The sequence below is a fragment of the Ascaphus truei genome, chromosome 2 (assembly GCF_040206685.1).
Source record: "Ascaphus truei isolate aAscTru1 chromosome 2, aAscTru1.hap1, whole genome shotgun sequence".
Lineage (NCBI taxonomy): Eukaryota > Metazoa > Chordata > Amphibia > Anura > Ascaphidae > Ascaphus > Ascaphus truei.
The window spans coordinates 35,107,952-35,124,073 of NC_134484.1; the positions used below are offsets into that span (position 1 = coordinate 35,107,952).

The 16,122-nt window shown below is 43.7% G+C and overlaps 1 protein-coding gene across 2 annotated transcripts in view; it reads left to right on the forward strand.

Moving 5' to 3' along the window:
* Positions 1-4,360: 4,360 nt before the first annotated feature.
* The window catches only part of CYRIB (CYFIP related Rac1 interactor B), a 166,363-nt gene continuing 154,601 nt past the window's right edge, over positions 4,361-16,122 (forward strand). Inside the window, exon 1 of one of the 2 annotated variants that reach the window (XM_075582044.1) lies at positions 4,361-4,513. The gene's annotated coding sequence lies outside the window, so the exon portion shown is untranslated. The remainder of the gene's footprint in view (positions 4,514-16,122) is intronic. The other variant, XM_075582024.1, reaches the window with a different exon arrangement.

Below are 16,122 nucleotides of genomic sequence, written 5' to 3' on the forward strand. Positions count from 1 at the left end.
CAACACGCCTTCTCTTAGGCTGTGTTGATGTAATCGGCCCAGTGTTTGCAAAATGGTTCTGTGCTCTTTGCAGTCTGGGATCTTTCCAGACCCGCTGAAGGAAGCAGTCATCAGACATCTTCTACTAATAAAGCCTTGATTATACCCCGGATTGCATGGCTAATTACAGGTCTCTATCAAAACTTTCTTTCCTAGTGAAGGTTATTAAGAAAGTGTTTTGCAACCCAGCTGGAAATCCATCTTTCAACCTATGATATCATCATCATTATGACCCATTCTAGTCAGGATTAAAAAGACAGCATTGTACAGAAACAGCCCTGGTCCGTTTGCTTAATGATCTCCTGGTTGCAAGAGACAGAGGGGACTGTTTGATCTTGGTTTTCCTTAACCTCTCTGCAGCATATTATACTGTGGACCATGGGATCTTAATGGAGAACCTGATGGATTTCTGTGGACTGGGTAGCACAGTTCTCACCTGATTCAGATCTTTTCTCGCTGGCAGGTTACAGAGTGTATCTTCAGGATTGTACTGCTCTGCACCAATGCCCCTGCCATGTGGAGTGCCACAGGGTTCTACCATATCTCCTATGCTGCCAGTAGGTGACATAATCCAATGGCATGTCTGAGTTATCGCTGCTATTCAGGGGACACTCAACTCTACTTGTCCTTTGCATCGGGTACTAAGGACCCATTATCAGTCATCAATAGATGTTTATCTGAGCTCCTAGAGTGGATGAGTTCCAGTTGATTGAGGTTGAATCCTGATGAGACAGAAGTGCTTGTGATGGATACTCACCGTTGGAAGACAACATGACTGAAACTAGGCCAACCAACTGGCCTTAAGCTTGGGGGTTCAAAGTTGCTAAACTCTGTCTGTGTGCGATATCTTGCTGTTGTCGTTCACTGTGACTTGACCGTTAAATATCAGGTGTCAGCTGTGATCAAACCTTTGTTCTTCCACCTAAGGAACATTACCAGGATTAAGCACTTGATCCCCGCCAGAGGATCTTCCTATGCTTGTGCATGCCTTTGTGTCCTCTCGCCTGGACTACTGCAATGCACTGTACTTGGATCTTCAGGAAACAGAGCTGCATCACCTGCAGCTGGTGCAGAACTCTGCAGCCCCATTGTTAACTAACCAGACCCGTTCTTGCCACCTGTTCTGTTTTCATTTGAGGGACACAGGTAAATAGCTAAAGCAGTGGGTTGATCATTGGCAGAAGCAAGAGCAACAAAATGAATCAGTGAACTTTAAGGCTATCGCCCAAGTCCTCACTGCTGCATGCGCGCCTGGCATCCTGGCGGCATGTGCACAGTTTAAAGCCGTGATCAACGGTCTGTAGGGGAGTGCGGGGGTGGGGCCATGATGGGGCATAGCTGCCCTTCCATTGGTGTGCGCCGACCACGTGATCGCGGCACAGGAAGACAAAATTCTTGTCTAAACTTGCCAGTTTACATGTCACAGCGTTTTGCGCGGCCACACACAGCCACTGGGACCTGCCCTATAGAGGGCTGTGCTGTGGTATGTGGGGCGCACGCCGTAGCGCATGTACAGCGACCTCTGGGGACTTGGCCTTAGACCATAAGCAGGTTGCTGATGGTGAATCTTAGGAGATAAGTGCTGTCACGGGAGACCAGTACTTGTACACCGAAACCACCGGGGTCACTAGCACCAGACAGGACAAGGTTGTTGAATAAAATTAAGTTTATTCTGGAACGCCAGCAGACAAAACAAAGATGTACAAAACAAGATACAATACCAACTGGGAGCCTGGGCTGTAGACTCTAGCCTCGCTAGGTGCAGGGGCCTGCTTCAAAAAGGCTGGCCCTGTTAGCTTCTCGTCCAGGATCTCAGAGTGCTGATCACACACCGCAGCCCCTCTGAGATATCTCTCCAGCTGGTCACTGTAAAGATCCAAACTCCTTTACAGAATGTCTCTCAGATAGTCCTCTGAGGGAATCTCCACACTCCTTCCCAGAGTGTCTCTCTCTCTCTCTCTCTCTGAAGGTAGATCTCATTCTCTGATCAGCAGCACCCCTTATATAGCCCTCAGTTTTTAGAATAACTCTTTGAGATACTGAGACTCCAAGTGTTGCTTAAACTCGTGTTCTTGTGATTAGTGAAGAGTTACATTCTCCTCAAATAGGCAAAGGATAGGATAACTTTATACTGATTGCTACCTTACTGCAATGTGCAAGGCATTCCTTTTGCTGTCCACCCAGCACTTCCTTAACATGTCCATGCTGCAGACAGCATTTCCTGGGGTATTTGGACAAAGTGGAATGAGGCTTCTGCATGGTGCTGGTCCTGAAGCAGAGAGATCCTAACCACTCCATTTATCCAGCTCCTCGTTCGTAAATTGGAGGCTTCCTATCCTTCGAACAAAAGATAGAAATTCCCAATGCTATCCAATATGACGAAAAATATATAGATAAATACATATCTGTTTGTCTTCTCATGAGTAAGGGTCATTTAGTTAAACTCTCTTTGGCCAAAGCGTTATAAGCCTGCAGCCACGTTAAGGCATGTCCACTTTGCATGTCCCAACACTATCTGTGTATGTTCTTTGTTGTTTACATTTGGTCACACCCAATGGCACTCCTTTTGACACAAATATATATGATGTGGTGGGTTTGGGGGCTAGAGCTTGCAGGAATTGTGTATGTTTCATATCCTCCCAGGCTCAGGAGCAGATGCAGCAGTAGAGGCAGAAGCCAGCTCAGCCATCTCAATAGTATAGCTGTTTAGCTGAAATGGTTGAGTTATACAGTTTTTACTGCGTCTTAGTGATACAATAATGCTGTTTAGAAAGATAACATTACGACGCTAGTATGCTAATGGACATCATTTTTGCATCCCTTTAGCTTTGAGGTTACCTGTTAAAATGAAGAAAAATAACGTCTGTTCCCAATTACGATAAGGATCATTATTAGCGCAGAAATTACAGACTTCTGTGGCTCTACCCCTCGGTGCCCCATGGACGTACATTGTACATAAAAAGGGTCGGCAGGCCAGTGAATTTCATGGCACTATGCTCTTTTTCTAGGGGTAGATCATGTGATCTCTCAGGAGTAAATCACGTTATTAGAACCTGCTGAAGGGACTGTGGATATGGAGGTGGCAGGGCTCTCCTTCACTGAAGGGTTTAAGGAAGTAATTGTGGGGGGGAAAATGGGCATGTTAGTAGGTAGGTCAAATTAAAAAAGCATCACAGACACACACCTGCCTCTGATCTTAAAGTTTATTCCTGTGGAGTAAAATACTACACACATGCAAGAAAATAGCATCGTTCTTGACTCTAAATAATGATGTTATGTATACAAGTCTAAAGTTAAAGTCACACTTTTTTTTTTTTTTCATTTTTATTTACAAGTTTTTGCTTGAAGCCAGAAGACAAACGCCAACCTCCTCCCAGTTGGGCTGCCAAGACTTCCCCTGGGCTGTGCCACACCTATGGAATTCCCTTCCCAGGAACATCAAATTCTCCTCCACACATTCAAACGTGATCTGAAAACTCACTCCTTCAAGGAAGCCTATGCAGCATCCTGCTGTTACAAAGGCATATGAATGGTTTAACCTTCTCTGGCAGTGAAGGGATTATGGCCCTTAGTCACTAAATGGTGCTAAACTTTAACACGTCCTTACTTCCATTCACTTCAATGGGATTTGGGTCGTGCTAACGCTTCGCACTCTTTCGGGCATATAGATCCTATATTATTTACAAGGCCTTTGTCATTGCTGGATCATAGAGTCAGCAGGTATCAGCCTTCTATAACTTGCACGCCCAATCAGTGTATTTGTGTGTCATGTTCTCTCCATGTCTTGTAGCTGCGCTCTGCGATGACCTTAAAAGTCAGCATTAGTGAAGGCTTCTTTTGTTCATTTGCATGCAGTTCTAAGGACTGGCAGGACGTGTGCATGCAAAGAAAATCCTTTATAGCCAGAGACAAATGGAACCAAAAGCATTTCGGGCACTTGCCTGAGGATTACTGTTTGACAAGTACATTTCAATATCTCAAACATTTGTCCTTTTATCCTGATCCCGACACAAAAAAATCAACACAAAGAATTAAGCCAGTGCGTTATCTGAGGTTCTTGTTATCCAATGCAGAGCCTTCCGCCCCATCATCAAGGAGGTATTTCCATTCATTTCTGCAGTGCTGGGGCTCTGACAATGGTTACACTAAAACACTCATTTCTCCACACAACCAAGAGCATCAAATAGAGCTGGAATCTAATGTGCTACCACAGAGAGCAGGGTAGTCCAGCCTCTTCTGCAAGGTAACCAGTGCTTCCTCTTCCTCTGCAATGTGTCAATTCCTTTTATAGTTATCTTTCACAGTAGCTGCTGCTTAGCAGACCTGAAGCAGTGACGCTGGCATTGACCAACCCGGAAGCGCCTCTTGCAGAAATCTGAGACATCTCTGAGCCTCAGAGCTGGCTGGGTCCCTTGCACCAGCAGCACAGAGTGCACTGCCTCCTCTATCTGTGCCAGAGGAATCCAGCTGCAAGGTACTGTAATACATCTTCTGCCTGATCTGACACCGTGCTTCTCCTGCCTGATCTGCTTCAACCGCATTCTGCATAGTGTGTGTGTGTGTGTGTGTGTATTATATATATATAAACAAAGAAGCCCCAATGCACATCCAATATGGCTAATTATTTGATTCATTTCTATATATTTTTTTCTTATAAGTTTGGGTCATTTAGTTCAATCCTTTAGCTCAGAAAATGTCACGCCTGCACCCCTGCCATGGTACGACTCAGCAGGTACCTACACTACCAATTTTATACTGTCCTTTTATATTTGTTCCACTGCATAGAGAAAATATTAAACAATGTAATGGCCAATAGCACAGGATGTGTGACATGTATGCAGTGCCTATGGGGTTAACATTTAGAAGCACTATACAGTATGAGCGATGTGTGAGCTACTGTGCAGGTAAAACTGGTTGAAAAAAGCCAGAAGTGCCCTAAGAAATAGCGAGGGAAATTATGAAAAGATTGTAAAAAGTGCCAGAAATCTCTATAATTTTCCCTTTCAGATAGATTGCAGATGCTCCCATTGAACAAGGTGTCAGATGAATTACATTTGCATGTTACAGCCTTGCTGCTACACCTGTCAAGTGCATCAGATTTAAGAGCACGCGGTATGGCATGCCTTGCTATTTTATTCAATGTGACATATCATTGTGTGTGATGTTAAGCTACATACACTGATGTTTTACATCCCAGTGTGCTCAGCACTCGGCAGAGCAATTTATTTGCTGCTTTTCTGGCAGGGAAATGTGATCAGAGCCCGTCAACTCCTCCAGCGACTGAACCGGTTCTGATCTGAGACCAAATGAAGTTCCTCCTGTAACAATTATCTTTCGGACAGTGTTTACAAAATATACACTCTGATGTTTTATGTGAACGGATATTTATGGCTGGCTTGCAAATATTGCCTGCAATCTTCAACCTTGCCCTGTCTTTGCCTCCAGTTATTTATGGGTTAAATGTGCAGTGATTATCTCCGTATAATGTCATTATCTATTTAATGTTTTTTATGTGGAATGATACATTTGTGTCTGGGATGCAATTAATGTGATGTATGATATGTTAATGTAACCTTTTTGTAGCATTCAAATGTATTGCTTGTTTCATGTGCAGAAGTGTTAGTTAAAAAATGAGCTTGCAAGTGCAGTATAGTGATAAAGAGTATCTCTGTATTCTGCAAAGTGCCCCGTTCACCTCCTCATTAACCCCGTCAGTGGCAGAGGTGCCAGTAATGCTTATTCGTGCACGGTTCGCCCTTTTGGCGGTAACGGTTTAAAGGAAAATATGTTTCAGGTATAACATTTATAACAGCACCAATCTGCAGAATGTTCCAATGCAGGAGATGTCAATTATTGGGTATAGGGGGGAATTCGTGAAGCTAACTGTAGAGGTTATAGGCATTCAAGTCAATGGCGGTTAATACTCCAACACCCCTCATCAGAGCGTACATATGCCATATACTTTTTTACATATGTACAATAACGTCTAATACGGGTTATCACACCGTTATCACGAGTTAACTGCCATTGAGGTGCGATAACCCGTATCCGTCTTCCACATAGAACCCCATGTTAATTCCCTGCCCCTCACACTCCATGACCTACAGGAAGTCTTCATGCTGCAGTTCAAGGTCAGCAGGGATATTGGAACAAAAACTCCAACATGGTTTTTTGTTTAGTTATCCGATTTCTAAGTAGAAGAAGCTGTAGACCGCTAGGACTGTCCAGTCAAACTCAGTGTTTGCAGTATGACAATTGTAGATAAACCACTAATGCAGCTTCAAACTTCCTAAGGCATGGTTATTTAGAGCACTTTTCAATAAAGAGAGATACTGTATGTGTGTGTATATATATATATATATATATATATATATATATATATATAGAGAGAGAGAGAGAGAGAGAGAGAGAGAGAGAGAGAGATTATTTTTTTTTGAGAGAGAATATAGAAAAAAGAGCTAGTAAGTAAATATGGTATATTAATAGATCGTGGATTGCATGGTGCAACAGTATAAAGATTGATAAGCAATATTGGAACAGAGGAAATGTCTCATTGACGAAATAAAAAGTCAATGTTACCACAGTTCTGAGAGAGTCAGTGTGATATAACAACGTGTAGTATCTCTGTGTCTTCTCTTTGTACCACAAGAAATGCCACAATATTAAATACCTCTGGCTTAAAGTCCTAAAGCCAATATGTGATGTATAAAGTGAAAGTTTCTCACACGATACAATGTAACCGGTCTCCTCATGCTGTAGATGCTTGTATCTCACTATGTACCTCGCCGGGCGTCTCCAGGCGGGTCTTGCACCGGAATCTCCCCGATCTCTGGGCAAGGCGGTCTCCGTCAGCTCGAGCTGGGGATGTAGACGCCTATTATGGCATTTAACCGGGCGTCTCACACAAATTTATCTTACACAGGAATCTTCATGGTCTTTAACACACAGACTCTTTTCTGGTGTTCCGACAAACGACCTCGGATTCCTTCAGATCAGCCACAGCTCTCTGACAGCTATATACTTAGTTACGTTATGGTGGGTAAAAAAAGTGACAAAAACCCTCCACAGCAAAGCATATAGCAAATGGAAATATTACTGTATACTCATTTGCATGTCTTAGACAGGTCTGCCACCCCGCCTTTCACCATTATCACCCAGCACACAGCACTTCCACTACAGCAAGGGATTCTGGGAAATGACATGCAAATGAGCACACAGAGCCACCTTTTGCTTCAAAACGATAAACATGGTTCCCTATAGGCTTTAGCTTGCTGCATGGTCACAGCTTTGAGCACAGCCAGGGTTAAGATGCATAGCCAGCAAACCCACCCACAGACAGACTGCTTCGACCTTAATGGGTCTCCTCAGTGTGGGGTTGGTTATAGTGGCTATGCAAAAATGAAGCAAGGGGTAGGTTTTACCATACTTAGTTAAGTTATGGTGGGTAAAAAAAGTGACAAATATATACACACACACACACAGAATTTTTTCTATTGCAGACTCCTTCAACATTGAATGGTTTAGAGTGCTATGTGCTATGTGCGTAATCTTGAACAGCTAAGAGCAAAAAAACAAAAATGTAGATTTTTTTCTCTCTTTAACCTCATTTAGTAAAATCTCCGTCACATTGCATTCCCCTGCAGCACTGAAAAGGTGAAAAGTTGATACTTCCTCATTTCTTGTACGTGTATTTCTTTAAATAGGGACTTCCTCCTTAAACTGATCTCTTATCAGGTTTGCAGTGTAATAAATATGCGCCTATCACTATAGTGAATAGATATCACTCTTCTCCTCTTGGAAGTCTTGTGTCAGTTGTGATGTATTAGGTATCTAAATCCTGTTTTTATGTTTAGGCGCTTTATGGCATTACCAGATAATTACACATTTTACAACCGTTCAGTGGTTCAGATGAACAGTTCCTCTTCATGATCTGCACCAGGAGTGGTCAAATCCAGTCCTCACAAGATACCAACAAGTCAGGTTTTCAGGATATCCCTGCTTCAGCGCAGGTGGCTCAACCGGTGGCTCAGTTGTACATTTTTGCACCACCATTGCCTTAAATCAATTGATATTACAAATAGCATATGGTTGCAAGGAGCACTACTAAAGTGTAATAAAGTTGTGTTGTTCCCAGTGTGTCATGGTTTTCACGAAACGGAAAAGCAGAGGTTAGCGGCTCAGATCTGCAGACATTATCCCGGCTGCTTACGAACCAGTTACAAATGGCTATACAGCGGAAAGACAAACAGACCGAAAAAAATAGCATATTACATGCGGGAAAACAAACACACAAATCGTACGCTTGTGTGTTTGTCTTCCATAACTGTAAGGCCAATTCTTTTCCGAGCTGCATACTCCATAAAGGGAGGAGGGCAGGATTTGAGTGTACAAAAAATATAGCCCCAGGTTTAAATAAAATAAAAAACACACTGCTTTCATAGTTCAAAGTTCATAGGTTGAACTTGATGAACGGATGTCTTTTTTCAACCTCATCTACTATGTAACTTTGTAACTTTCTAGTGTTCCATCGGATTTTATTTGTTTTAATAAATCCAGTAGTTTGTTTTTTTTCCCATCCAGTTTGGTGACTTTTGATGAATATCTCCTGTGTTCTACTCCTTGTTTAAGCTCGAGATTAATTTTTTTTCTAGGTCGCTAAAATACATTGACGATGAAAGGGGAGGGATTCATCAAGCTCCGTTACTGGTCCCTGCACCCGATCCACACTGCCATTCAAGCCGTGATAGGTTAATCTGTAACCGAGCCTGGTGAATCTGGGGATCTGTTCCGTAATCTCCCCGTGTGCTGTACTTTGTCTAGTTGTCTTCTTGGATCACATTTGCATTTCATTTACTTTCATCCAAGAAAGCACCTCCATACAGCAAGTACACTTTTACATAGTACTGTATATACTTTATAGCTTGCTTTGTGTAATGTCTGCATTGGAGAATTAGCCATGAGGATTTTCCGTTTCCCAAACTTCCCAGACCTCAGCATATCGGGTGCTACAGGCACTACTCTACTTGGCGCCATTTTAATGGGTAAACTGAATGGAAGACCTTGTCCACTTTCCATGTGGGGACTCGGCTTACATCTTAAATACATTTAACTTGAGAACAGTCACGTGGTGTTTTTTCCACACCATAATATTCTCTATTCAGTCAACACTTTAACACATTAACCACAAGGTCACAATGCTTCATCTGACGTGGGACTTTCAGGCATAATGGGGTCGTTGAGCAGGCGGTTTTGCAAAGGTTTTCTTGGTACTTTTTAGACTAGGTTTTGTGCTCTGAGTCTGCGCCCCTCTGTGCTAACGGCTTTTAAATTGCACGCAAATTAATTTAAACAAATGAATTAGATTGCACCCAAATGTAGAAAAACAACCATTTGTAGTTAAGGGGATAAGGTCCTTTTGCTTGTTTAGATGGGGTTCTTCCATAAATCATGGTAGACCTGAAAAAACAATTAACAAGAGAGAAAATGTGCACATTACTTTAACTATAATAAATATTGCCTTGGTTCAATTCCCGGTGTCGGCTCCTTGTGACCTTGCGCAAGTCACTTTATCTCCCTGTGTCTCAGGCACCAAAAACATAGATTGTAAGCTCAGCAGGGCAGGGACTGTCTGTAATGATCCTGCGTACCGCTCACTAAACTGGAATTGTGACGCGCTTTGAGTCCCGTTGGGAGAAAAGCGCTATATGAAATAAAGTGATTATTATTTATTAGATTTATCCTCTTAGGGGTCAGTCTAGTTACAGCGATAACTACTGAATATATCTATATATAGGCCAGTTCAGAAATGTTATCACCTTGCAGTGCATAATGACGGTAAATGCAGAATTTTAGATGAAAATCAATAGATTTGGATTCCAGGTTTCAATATAACAAAGATTTACACCATTATTTCCCATTGTATGTTCAGTTCATACAAATACACGGGCATTTAATGTTATTACACTGTTCCACTAGTGTCTGCTTCCTTGGGAAAATGAGGTAATTTCCAGTAAAATCACTTGTTCAGGGCAGTGTTGTTTGATGTTTCTAAAGCAGAGAGAGAGAGATAACCTTCACATTAAGTGAAGGTCATTGGACATCTACATATGTTGATGAATAAAAGCATACGACTCTGCCATGATACTAACCCACATAACTGAGCTCTTCTAGGCTGCTGAGTTCACATCATGACCATGCACAAACCAGATACCTAAACTTGTACCTCTGGGAGATGTATGAACATTTACAAGACGTATCGTCTATTGCATAGGGATCAAACGAGCAGACATTTGGACCATTTAATTTGCCCTGTTTCCATACCTAAAGGATGAGATTCACTAAGCTTCGGCAAATCAAGTCAATGGAAGGTAATGTGGAATCGAGCTCTGAAGCACTATATAAAGCTTTTAGTGAATCCCAGCCTTACTGCCTTAGACTTTCCTTCATCTTTGTCTTATATTTCAGTATCTCCTAACCCCATAGGATTCCTTGTGTCTGTATCACTCATTCTATTTTTATCTTGCTCACCAAAACATTCTCTGTGACACTGTTCTGTGCATCGGGTAACCTTTCAATACAATAAGAACATCCCTCGTTTCCTCTGTTCAGAGCACTATAACTTTACTACAGTACGCTTCTTTTTTTGATCGTGTAGGGGTGTTCTTGTTTCCCCTCTGTACCTCCGCTGCAGGGTGCAATCACGGGGGGGGGGGCTGTGAGGGAGCGTCCGGAGGTTCCGCGGCGGCCCGATAGCACAGGACGCCGCCATGTTGTAATGGACGTTGCGCAATACTCATGCGCGACCGGAGGCACGGAGAGTTCGCGCATGCGCAGTGTAAGCGTGCGAACAGCTGGCCAATAACCAGGAGGCTCTGAAGTAAAACTACAATTCCCATGAGCCTCAGCAGAGCCACATGACACCAGGGAACGAATAGGAGTGAAGGGATTGCTGGCAGGCAGGAAAGGGAAGCGTGGGGGAGAGACCACGCTAGCAAAGGGCACCGGAGAAGCAAGGGAGAAGTTGTGTGTGTGCAGGGGGTCAGTGACCTACCTGCATAGGCCAGATTTCCCCTCAGGCCCCAGTGCAGACCCCTAGTCACCATTAGCTTGTGGTGCTGCAGGGAAAGCCCTAGAGAGAGAGACATTCTATTCCCTTACTGTATTAGCAGGCAGGGCCACAGTGTTCTTCCTGAGCTGCGGTGTGCGATCAGTGGTGTGGGCTCAAGCTGCTGGACATTTCCAAACTCGTGAGAGACCACGCTGGATCGGTGGATCCTTTTCGAAGTCTGTTACCAGCTGCTGGAGTAGCCGGAAGGTATTTAATAAGTGCACCAACACCGGTACCTTCAGGCGCTGATCCCGCCTTGGGGGAGGGTTCTTTGGGGACACTGGGTTGAGTGACCAAGGGACTGAGTCTATACATTGGACACAGTGTGGGGTGCACGCGGTGGTGGGAAGTGACATTACTCAATGTGGAGAGTGGCCAGGCCACTGGTGTATATGTACTGAATATCAGCTATTCATGTACTGTGACTATATGTGTTTTATCCCTTATAGGTGTATGCTAAGGTTTTGCGATTACTTATTAGTAAAAGGTTACAACGTTGAGGCTTGTTATTATTCTTACCTAGGGGAATCTTACTTATTGGGGATCCTGGGTAAGTGGAGGCGCTGCCAAGAACATAATATTACCCCAGGCTCCCAGTTAGCAGAGGCCCAGATCTTGCTGAGCCAGCAGGTACATACAGCACTAGTAGTCTTTCTATATCAGTAGGAAGGAGGGCTATAATAGCATACAGGAAAAATTTTTTTTTTAGTAACTCTCCTAATATAAACTCTTTATAATTTGAACAAAACACAATTAGGTGAGCTCAAACCTGCACTATAATGGACACTGTATAATCCAATACCTTTATGGAGTATTCAGCTGGAAAATAACTGATCTTACATAAATAAGACGCGTGTGTGTGTGTGTGTGTGTGTGTGTATGTGTATGTATGTATGTATGTATGGATATATGTAATCCTGTGGACTAAACTTTGTGAAATATGTGAAAGTGCCTAAAGGGTTAAATGAATGAAGCATAATGTAAACTGTGATTCAGTGCAATTAAACACTGGCAAAAGCCAGAATTTAGATAAGGAAATGCGAGTGCACAAGTTCCTTAGTGAAAGTAATAATATATATATAATAGTATATATATATATTATTACTTTCACTAAGGAACTTGTGCACTCACATTTCCTTATCTAAATTCTGGCTTTTGCCAGTGTTTAATTGCACTGAATCACTGTTTACATTATGCTTCATTCATTTAACCCTTTAGGCACTTTCACATATTTCACAAAGTTTAGTCCACAGGACAATAAGAAATAATATATATATTTACTATAGGTACCTGCTGAAATGGAGTTTATCATGACGGGCTTAGCAGGCTTTAATAATTATTTGAGCAACTACACGACTCCTTTTTGTTATTAGACTGAGGATCAGAATGTAATTAATAAATTGCAAGCCAGTTTGGACGCAGAGCATGATTTGTGTATTTGTTTTCTTAATCAGTTTAGTTGCCAAACATCTCCACACAGCCTACATCCTTCTGTAGATGGTAAAGTCCATTACACAGTTCCATCTGGCATTTTGATACCACCAAGCCATCACAGCATGGAAGAGGTTAAAGTGCACTTGTGGACGGCCAGAAGTGAATGGGGAAGTATACAGAACGTTACAGTAGTGTCTTCTAGAGTAACCTCTTCAACTGTAGAAATGTAGATCCACCAATGTGAGGAGTGTCTCAGTGAGTAACGACGAAGCAGGGGAACCTGGTCTAATTCCCGGGTCAGCTCCTTGTGACCTTGGGCAAGTCACTTTATCTCCCTGTGCCTCAAGCACCAAAACATAGATTGTAAGTTCCACGGGGGCAGGGACTATGTCTGTAACAATCTTTTGAACAATGCTGCTTGGGTCTCATTGGGAGAAATGCGCTGGATGAAATATGTATTATTATAAAGTTATTTAATATCTGAGTTTTAAGAATTGCAGGCTGAGTGGAAAGGCACAGGTGAATTTAGATTGCCGAAAAAAAAAAAAGCAGAATTTGTTTCCCGGATTTAGCTGGTCTCCTGTTTTTTCCCCTTGGTGTGAGCGCACGGTATGCAGCAGCTGTTGCTGATACGGATTAACTCCTCGAATGGAGCTTTTAACCTTTTCTGTACGTAAAAGTCTGGACTGTTACCCATTAATGTTTTCAGAGCCATTAAACAAACAAGTGTAACCCATATTCCCCCCCACCCAGACACAGATACTATATCTAGGGTGTGTGAGGGCTGGCTACACGTGTTTGAGTGGTGTGTATCTGCCGGTAACAGGAGGGCCTGAGCTTCCCGCGATGATGTTGGGGACACAGGATCAGGCTTCTGGGGTAGTTGCCTCATTCTTTAGTGGTGGTGCAGCGCCTCCATCCTCTATACCTTCCCAGGGATATGAGGTAGGACCCGTATAGAAGAAATAACCCTGGTCCCAGGGATATTGCTCCAGAATCACACACAGTCTCTTTGGTAAAATCAGCAAAGGTCTCTTTATTGACTCTAGCTCGCACACAGCAGCCTTGGCAGCACACAGCAGCAGCAGCACACAATACACTCCCAAATGTGTACAGGCCTTCTCCTCTCCACTCCTTTCCTCCAAGATGCACTCCGACAGGATGGTCTGTGAGGGGCCTCAATACCCCAATGCCCACCTCAGAGGGTATCCTCTGGGCGGGGATAGATCTTCCCCATCACCCCCTCATCAGGGTGAGGGGCATTGGTCCACCGGAGCTCTGCTCACTCTCCAACTGTATAGGCCAGCGTTCTCTCTCTCTCTCTCCTGCTCCCAGGAGAGAGCTCGACCTAGACCTCGAACTCCACTGGACTGGGACCGACTGGCACCCACAGGAACTGGCTCCTAAATAGAGTCAGCCCCACCTCTCATGATGTCAGCAGGACCTCCCCTCTGTCTCATGCCTGCAGCAGAGTCAGGGGCCTGCATCTATCACTCAAGGCAGGGCGTGAAGGGGGAAAACCCATGATTACTACTGGCGCCTGCCCTTAACAGGACTTACCACAGTAGGAGAAAGATATGTATAGCCCGTGCTGTTTACAGGGGGCTACACAAGTATCCAATACGGCTGATGAAAAGAGAACAATGTTTTGTTGATCAGTGCTACCAATGTATGGTTACAAAATGTCAGCATATAAACTGTTGATACAGTAAACTTGCGTGAAGAAAGGATTATTACGGCATCATGAGGTCTGGTACATATTCCGAGATAAATGCTCAAAATAAGGGAAGGTTTTGTATAAGTGTCCTGGTCGATAACACAGATAGTCGCTGTAATGTGCAGCCCTCTCTGATTTTCTTCCCAAATGGACTCCCTCCCTCGAGCTTGAAATAGTAATGTCCAGCAAAATTACTCCCACTGTTTGTCACAATAGTGTGGTAAGTAAATATCCGCACTCAAGGTGAGATGCCGCCCCGTCTGCGTGTGCGCGCCTCACGTTGTGAAGTAGATGCAGGTAATCCGGTCAGAGAAAAAACGGAGCACAGCAGCAAAAGAAGGACTACAATACTAAGGCGGACTGCGCTTACTACATGAACGCCATGTTGCCACTTTTTCATTAAATTGTTTTTTATATAGCCATAGTACTGTAGCCCTTCTTTTGCGACTGTGCTCCGTTTTTTTCTTTGACTGGATTACCTGCAAGTATCCAATACTCCGTAGCATACTGCTAAAGATTACTCTGTGCATCTTTATCTGATACTTATCTGTGCCAGTATCAGAGGTACAGTATAAGGCACCATTTGCGTTTCACATTTTAGCCTGTGACCAAGTGGAAATAATGTCCTCCTACGCTCTAACACAGCGGTGCGCAAACTGGGGGAGTGTGATTTATTTTTGGGGGGGAGGGCGCGGGAGGTTGCATATGTCCCGAGCTCTTCCCCGAGGCATTTAAATTAAATGCCGGGCGTCCGCGCGAGGTCTCTGTAACCTCAACTTACCGAGTTTCAGCCGGCTTTCAGAACACGTCACCATGGCAACGCGGCATCAAATGACGCCGAGGGTCATGTGATGTCACGGTTGCCATGGTAACGTGACGTCAAATGATGCTGCTGGTCACATGACGTCACACGACCCCGCGACGTCGTTTGATGCTGCACGAGGTAAGGGTTGGGGGGCGCAATAACGGAGGAGAGCAGGCAGGGGGGGGGGGGGGGCGCAGCATAAAATGTTCTCTAACACATTATACAATGTACCACAGGGTGCTGGCAGAAGAAAAGGCAAATGATGTGTGTTTATGAATAGACTTTAGCCTTATAAACTGTTGATTGATGTGTTTGGCATACTGGAGATTTTGTTTTTGGCATGCAGTTGGTATACAGTAGCAGCTTTTTATTTAACTGCATCCTCAAATAACTGTAATACATATGTTAAAGTTTAATATCTACTTTGTGGCTTTTCCGTGGCTTAGATCAGAGGTTCTCAACTGCTTCAGCACTGATTGAGCCACCTGTGTTGAAGCAGGGACTCAGGCCACCTGTGTTGAAGCAGGGATTTCCTGAGAACAAGACCTATGGGGGTGGGTGGGCGGTCTGGAGCACCCCTGTCTTAGAGAGTTGCAAAAAAATACAACATGGAACAGTCGGATGTGCACAGGAACTAATTCTTGCTCAAGCAGTATACTTTGTTGGTGACACTGTGTCCCAGCAGCTTTCTTCCCAGCTTCTCCGGGGCAGAGAAGAAGATGATGTAATGCTACTGTACGTCTGTACTTCCCTAAAACTGCTTGAACCTCTTTACCTTTTAGGTTTTCATTGAATTGCTCTGAATGCACTGAACGTTGCATTGAGTCCATTTCTGTCCCCAGGGCGTTCTAATCCTGCAGAGGAATGTCGTTTCTGTGGCATAAGGGGGTAGGAACCTGACCACTCGCCTCTTTCCATGTGGCTACGCTGTAACGGCATGTTATGCACACAGCGCTAATGAGAACTGCTGCAGGGTCCCTGTGTCGCCTTCTCGTTCTTGACCAGCAAACATTGCTTTTC